This window comes from Lotus japonicus, chromosome 5 (genome assembly GCF_012489685.1).
Source record: "Lotus japonicus ecotype B-129 chromosome 5, LjGifu_v1.2".
Taxonomy (NCBI): Eukaryota; Viridiplantae; Streptophyta; class Magnoliopsida; order Fabales; family Fabaceae; genus Lotus; species Lotus japonicus.
In genome coordinates this window covers 25,613,945-25,622,151 of record NC_080045.1, presented here as the reverse complement: position 1 = coordinate 25,622,151, position 8,207 = coordinate 25,613,945, and the positions used below count along the sequence as shown (strand labels likewise).

Sequence of the window (8,207 nt, the reverse complement as noted above, 5' to 3'; positions counted from 1 at the left end):
CGCTAGCAACTTTCCAATCAAAGTTCAATTTCCTTATGGCCCAATAGGCCTTGTGTTCTAATTACACAGGTAAGTGACACGCTTTCCCAAAAACTAGATGGAAAGGAGAGGTACCAATCGGAGTTTTAAAAGCGGTTCGGTAGGCCCATAGAGCATCGTCAAGTTTCCTTGACCAATCCTTTCTGGAAGAATCTACCACCTTTTCAAGAATACGTTTTAACTCCCGATTAGAGATCTCAACTTGCCCACTAGTTTGGGGGTGATAGGGGGTAGACACTTTGTGCTTAACACCATATTTTTCCAAGAGAGACTCGAAAGCTCTTTTGCAAAAGTGGGTACCCCCATCACTTATGATTGCCCTAGGTACACCAAACCTAGTAAAAATATTTTTTTTTAGAAAAGCAACCACCACCTTAGAGTCATTTGTTGAGAGTGCAGCGGCTTCAACCCACTTGGAAACATAATCCACAGCCACTAAAATATACTGGCAACCAAATGAAAGTGGGAAAGGTCCCATGAAATCGATGCCCCAAACATCAAACAACTCAATCTCCAAAATATTCTTGAGGGGCATCTTATTTCTCCTTGAGATGTTACCAGTTCGTTGACATCTATCACAACTCTCAACAAAAGCTCTACTATCCCTATGCAGTGTAGGCCAATAGAAACCACTTTGGAGAACCTTAGCAGCGGTTCTCTCCCCACTAAAATGTCCACCATAACTTGATCCATGGCAATGCCAAAGAATTTTCTCAAAATCAACTTCTGGGATACACCTTCTAATGACTCCATCAGAACAAATTTTGAAAAGGAAAGGGTCATCCCAGAGGTAAGATTTTGCATCATGCAGAAATTTTTTCTTTTGCTGCCATGTCAAGTCATGGGGAATAAGTCCAGCAACACGGAAATTAGCAAAATGTACATACCAGGGTAGGGGTTCCTCGGTGGAAACAGCTAGGAGCTTCTCATCCGGGAACTCCTCTTGAATAGGTATTGGGCTGCACGCCCCACCTTCCAATCTTGACAAATGATCTGCCACGCCATTGTCCTTGCCTCTCCGGTCAATGATCTCAAGGTCAAACTCTTGAAGGAGTAAGACCCATCGAATCAACCTTGGCTTAGAGTCCTGTTTAGCAAACAAATGTCTCAAAGCAGCATGGTCAGTATGAACAATTACTTTAAAACCCAAGATGTAAGGCCTAAACTTTTCACAAGCAAAGACTACACCCAACAACTCTTTTTCAGTTGTAGTGTAGTTCCTTTGAGCCTCATTCAACACTCTACTTGCATAGTATATCACATACAACACTCTTTCTTTCTTTTGACACAAGACAGCCCCTAAAGCTAGATCACTAGCATCACACATGATTTCAAATGGCAGAGACCAATCCGGAGCAACAATTACCGGGGCTGTCACCAAACTCTCTTTAATCAACTCAAAAGCTTTCAAACAATTCTCATCAAAAGTAAAAGGTGCTTCCTTCTCAAGAAAGTTGGTCATAGGCTTAGCTAATTTGGAAAAGTCTTTAATAAACCGCCTATAAAATCCAGCATGCCCAAGGAAACTCCTAATACCCTTGATGTTAGTCGGGGGAGGGAGCTTTTCAATGACTTCAATCTTAGCTCTATCAACCTCAATCCCCTTTTCGGACACCTTGTGTCCAAGAACTATGCCATCCCTAACCATGAAATTGCATTTCTCCCAATTCAAGACCAAGTTGGTCTCTTGACATCTTTTCAGAACCAAGGCTAAATTCCCTAGACAAGCATCAAAATTTGGACCAAAAACAGAGAAGTCGTCCATAAAGATTTCGATGCAAGTCTCTATCAAGTCAGAGAAAATAGCAAACATACACCTTTGGAAAGTAGCTGGGGCATTGCAAAGCCCAAATGGCATCCTCTTATAAGCAAACACGCCGTAAGGGCAAGTGAATGCCGTCTTCTCTTGGTCTTCCGGTGCAACACAAATTTGGTTGTACCCAGAATAACCATCAAGAAAACAGTAGTATTGATGCCCAGCCAACTTATCCAGCATTTGATCTATGAAAGGCAAAGGAAAGTGATCCTTCCTAGTTACCGAGTTCAGCCTTCGGTAGTCAATACAAACCCTCCACTTCGTCAGCTGACGAGTGGGAATCAACTCATTGTTCTCATTGGCAACCACAGTGATGCCTCCTTTCTTGGGAACCACTTGAACGGGACTTAAACACTCACTATCCGAAATTGGATAAATCACACCTGCATCAAGCAATTTGATTATCTCTTTCCTCACCACATCCTTCATGGAAGGGTTAAGTCTTCTTTGAGGTTGGACTATAGGTTTGTAATTTTCTTCCAACAAAATTTTATGCATGCATATCGCAGGGCTAATGCCTTTGATATCATCAATAGTCCAACCCAAAGCTGACTTGTGATCCCTCAAAACTCTGAGGAGTTTCTCTTCTTCCAAGGGAGTGAGAGCACTATTCAAAATAACAGGTTTATTCTCACCTTCCTCAAGATAAGCATACTTGAGAGAGGAAGGGAGTGGCTTGAGCTCACTCTTCTCCTCAATTGGAATCTCCTCATTCCTAGTTAATTCTTCTTTCCAAATGCTTTTGGTGGCAAGAGATGAGACAGATTCTAATTGAGATAGAGTAGCATTAACCTCATGGTACAAAGAATCAAGTTCTCTCTCAAGATTTTTGTCCTCTATCTCTAACCCCTCCATGATTGTTGTTTCCAAGGGGTCCTTAATAGATATCCTAACAAACTCTTCACACACGAGCTCATCCACTACTTCACATCGGAAAACTTCCTCATCCGCTCGGTGTTTCAAAGAGTCAAAAATATTGAAGAGGACCTCATCTTCACCTACTTTCAAAGTTAGAGTTCCCTTAGCCACTTTAATCTCAGCCTCACCAGTGGCTAAGAATGGTCTCCCCAATATGAGAGGAACTTTAGAGTCCTCTTCCATGTCCAAGATGACAAAATCCACTGGGAAGACAAACTTATCCACCTTAACCACAACGTCTTCAATGATCCCGTAAGGGGTTTTCAAGGACCTATCTGCCATTTGCAAAGAAATCATAGTCGGGGTAACCTCACCTAAGTTCAACCTTTTAAACATACTAAGCGACATCAAGTTGATACTCGCCCCTAGGTCACACAAGGCTTCTACCACAGTTAACCCCTCTATCTCCACCGGAATAGTAAAGCTCCCGGGATCTCTCCTCTTTTTAGGCATCTTCCTTTGCAAAATGGCACTACACTCTTCGGTCATCAAGATAGTTTCATCGACCTCGCTCAACTTCCTTCTCTTACTGAGGATATCTTTCATGAACTTAGCATAGATTGGCATTTGCTCCAAGGCTTCGGAGAAAGGAATGTTAATATGAAGCTTCTTAAAAACCTCTAAGAACTTAGAAAATTGTTTATCCAAATTTTTCTTCACCAAAGCCTTGGGAAATGGAATCTTGCGGAGTTCAGGAGTATGGGTATTTACAACTCTAGTCCTAGTGGGCCCTCTAGCTTTTTCCTCCATAACACCCTCATCTCTTTCTACCTCAGCTTCCTCACTTTTCTCTCCCTCAACTTTCTCCTCTGGCTCATGTAAAACTCTTCCACTCCTATTGGAAACAACAGCAGAATTTTCTTGCTCAGTCAAAGTTAAAGGTTCGGAAGAGAACTTACCTTGGTGATTCTCGGACATTTGCTTTGCTAGTTGTCCCAATTGACTCTCCAAGCTCTTGATAGCCATATCATGGCTCTTGTAATTGCTCGATGTATGATCGATGAATCTCTCAATCAGCTCCTCAAGACTCTTCTTGCCAACCGTCTTTACAACAATTTGCGGTTGGACAAGAGGCCCTTGTTCTGAGATTGGAGCCTTTCCTCCTTGAGTCAATGTTCTGACCTTGCCATCAACATCATTAACAGTACAACGGTTACTATCATGAGATTCACCACAAAATTTGCACTCCAAACTAGTTACTTTCGCTCCAATGGACTTGGCATCCTGAATATGTTTCCGCATTTCCGCAACTTCCTCGGAGAGTTGCTTGTTGGAGGCTATGAGCTTGTCATAAGTTTCTGCTTCAAAAGAACTTCTTCGGATTTGGCGTTCATTCTCGGAGTTCATGGCTCTCATCGCCATTTTCTCTATCAAATCATACCCCGCTTGTGGGGGAAGAGCATCGAACTCCCCACTTGAAGCCGCGTCCAAGCCAAACCGTGATGAGTATAGTAACCCATCATAGAACTTCGCCACACATTCAGCTTGGGTAAGATTGTGTTGAGGACATTTCCTCAAAAGCTTCTTGAAATGCTCCCAAGCCTCATAAAGATTTTCATCTGAGGATTGTGTGAACGTCATGATGTCATTTTTCAATTTCCTCAAGAGGGACCTTGGGAAGAACCTTGTTGTGAATTTTTCTGCAAGGTCTTCCCAAGTAGTGAGACTCCCTTGAGGTTGTGAGTTCAGCCAATCCTCTGCTGCATCCTTCAAAGAGAAGGGAAATAGGCTCAACCGGATTGCTTCTGCAGAAACATTCACCACCCGATAAGTGTTGCAATTCCGGATGAACTTCTCCATATGAGCATGAGGATCTTCCGAGGAACCTCCACCATATTGGCTTTGGCTCACCATGTTGATGAATGCTGGTCTTAATTCAAAGTTCCCCACTCCTTCGGGAATGACAATACTTCCGGGATAGTCAAAGCTCATGGACCCCGAAGTTAGTTCCCGAAGAGTTCGGTTGGCATTCTCAACTTCTTGTTCACGTAAGCGGAGGGTGATACCCTCTTGGATCCTTGCCTCAATGTGGGCTTGCATCTCCTCCTCTGTCATGCGGCCACCCATGGTGGTGCCTCTCTTGAAAGCAACCTGCGTATGACACTCACAGAGAAAGATTAGTAGCACCAATTCTAGACAAGTTAAAACTTAAAAATTAAACCAAAAACCACAAACAATTCCCCGGCAACGGCGCCAAAAACTTGTTGGTCAATTCGCAAGTGTACGAATACCTCCGGGTTTTAAATTATCGAACCACAGGGAATTGGAATGCGAATTCGGTTTAAGAATCAAGTTCACGGTTGGAAAGCAAATAAAATTCAGTTTTAAGGGTTGATTGTTCAAGTGATTGAGTGACAAACTTAAGAATTGTAAGTGTGTGATAACAAAGGTGATCTTGCCTTGGGTTCTTGCTTAACTAAATCAGTTTTAAATTAACCTATTCTTCCCACAAAAATTCTGAGTCTCTCCTTGATGTTATAGCCTATGTAATCATCTATCAATGCCTTGTATAGACAATCCTCTAAAGTCAAAAGATAGGTTCAATTCCTTGACAACCTAAACATTTGCTAAAGGCACTAAGCATGCAATTCAGGCCAACAAACCCCAACCCCTACTCTATTCCTAGTAGCAAGCATAGAAGAGGTAATCCCATATCATGTCCCTAATCTATAACAAATTCCCATTATATTATAGAAAAGCATAAAGCTAGCTCATGATCTAACTTGAAACATAAAGCATAGATATGGAATTCAAGGGTTTACTCAGAGGATTCATGTGAAGAAAAAGGAAATAAGATTAAAACATCAAGAGTCTTACAAGGAACCCAAAGCAAAAGGGGTTTTAGCCGAACATGGCTATGAAATCCATGCTAGAAAATTAAGATAAAACCTGGAACATGAGACCTAGGGAAGGCTCCCAAAGCTTCAGAACTCCAGCTCTCTCTTCTAACTTATGTAAAAATTGATAAAAATGACAAAAGGTACAAAAGAAATGGAAAAAAGCCTATTTAAAGGCTAACAGGTCGAGTCTGGGCGCTCAGGCGCCAATTCAGAGCGCCTGAGCGCCAATTGCTCTTAAAAAACAGGCTCTCTGAACCAATTGGCGCCTAGGCGTCTATCCCCCAGCGCCTAGGCGCTCAAGCTCGCTTGAAAATGACTTTTTGGCTTCTGAAACTCCTCCTTTCAATCCTCTTTATGTTCTTCATCAATTCCATGCTTCTTGGCCTTCTTTCTCCTTCAGTTTCTGCACTCCAAACCTAACCAACAAGACAAGGAAGATTCTAGAAGCTCCAAGAGCTCATTAGCACAAGAAGTCCTTCACTTAACACAACAAAACCATGCAAGTCCTAAATTTTACCTAAAATGCAAGAAAACTACTAAATTACCAAAACAAAATAAAAACTAAAGAAAAGATAAAAATGCATGAGAATGCATGAAACACTACATGAGACTCAACAAAAAGACTCAAAACCTACAAAGAATTGACCCTAAAAACACTACTGAATCCGGGTCATCAGTCTTCAACTGTCTCGAAGCATATGCCACCACTTTCTGATGTTGCATCAGTACACATCCCAAGCCTTGATGTGATACATCACAGTAGACCTCATAAGGTTCCTCCGGTTGTGGTAAAATAAGCACAGGTGACGTCGTCAAACGTTCCTTCAGAGTCTGAAAACTTGATTCACAAGCCTCAGTCCATGCAAAAGGTTGATCCTTCCTCATAAGTTGAGTCAAAGGTCCAACAATCTTGGCAAATCCCACGATGAAGCGTCTATAATATCCAGCTAAACCCACAAAACTTCTGATTTCTGTCACTGTCTTTGGTTGTTCCCAAGCCAAAACAGTCTCTACTTTCGCTGGGTCCACAGCTGTGCCTTCCTTTGAGATAACATGGCCTAAGAAATTGGCTTCCTCAAGCCAGAATTCACACTTGGAAGGGTTCGCATACAACTTTTTCTCTCTCAACACTTGTAAAACTTGACGCAAATGTTCTTCATGTTCCTTCTCGTCCTTCGAATAGATCAGTATGTCGTCAATAAACACCACCACAAACCGATCTAAGAATTCATGAAAGATGCGGTTCATGTAATCCATTAAAACAGCAGGTGCATTTGTCCCTCCAAACAGCATCACTAGGTACTCCTAGTGTCCGTAGCGTGTTCTGAAAGCAGTCTTCGGTACATCCTCAGTCTTCACTCTGATCTGATAATAGCCCGACTTCAAGTCTATCTTGGAAAATACGGCAGCTCCTCGTAGTTGATCCATCAAATCATCTATCCTCGGTAACGGGTATCTGTTCTTGACCGTCGCCTTGTTTAGTTGTCGATAGTCCACACACGATCTCGACTTCCCGTCTTTCTTCTTGACTAAAAGTACCGGCGCTCCCCACGGTGAAACACTTGGTCGAATAAATCCTTTTGCCGAAAGATCCTCCAACTGAGATTTCAACTCTACTAGCTCTGCAGGTGCCATACGGTAAGGTGCGATCGAAATCGGTCTGGTTCCGGGTACAATGTCGATCACAAACTCTACATCGCGTACTGGCGGTAGTCCAGGTACGTCTTCAGGAAACACATCAGCAAAGTCTCGAACCACCGGAATGTCATGAACATCCGAGTCCTTCCTCCCCTCCAAACTTAGCAATGAAGTGTACTTCTGAGTGCCCTCGCTCAACGATGCACTAATGTGGTTAGTAGAAAGATACTCGAAAAGATCCGAGTCTGGGAACACCACTTTCTTTCGACTACAGTCCAAAAGACAATGGTAGTGGGATACCCAATCCATCCCTAGGATTACATCTAGGTTTTTAAGGGGTAAACATACTAGATTGGCATGAAAAGTTCTATCTCTATATACTACTGAACAGTGCATGCATGCAGCATTAGCAATTAGGGTCCGAGCAGGTGTAGTCACCATGAGATCAAAATTCAAGGCAGTAGTAATAGGCAGATTCAGTCTTGATACGCAATCCTTAGAGACAAGAATGAGTTGCACCAGAATCAAAGAGTACAGCTAGAAGATTACCGTCGATTTCACATTCCCCTCGGATCAAGCCATCCACTCCTTCAGCATCTTCACCATCCATTGTATAAACTCTTCCCCTCGCAGCTGGGCGCTTTCCACTAGCAGCATTCACAGACGGTTCAGCCTTCGGTGCCTTGCAGTCCACAGCCAGATGCCCCGATCTATTGCAGTTGAAGCATCTTGGTGGCATTGTGCAACTGCTTGCATAGTGCCCGACCGCTCCACATCTGAAACAGGTCACATCACGGTTTGGGGTACGGTTTCCCGACCCTCCAGAAGTAGCAGCAGCAGCAGCCATCGGCTTGTAAGATCCTGGGGTAAACCCTCTCCCCGCAAGACGTTGATACGGCATCTTCGCCTGAAATCTTCCCCTTCCTTGAAAACACTGAGGTGTCGACCTCACTGGT

At 43.0% G+C, this 8,207-nt stretch overlaps 1 non-coding gene across 1 annotated transcript; it reads left to right on the top strand.

Moving 5' to 3' along the window:
- Positions 1-4,265: 4,265 nt before the first annotated feature.
- LOC130721645 (small nucleolar RNA R71) lies at positions 4,266-4,372 on the top strand. The gene has a single exon (XR_009013567.1). It is a non-coding gene; the product is annotated as a small nucleolar RNA R71 (small nucleolar RNA).
- The last annotated feature ends 3,835 nt before the right edge of the window (positions 4,373-8,207 follow it).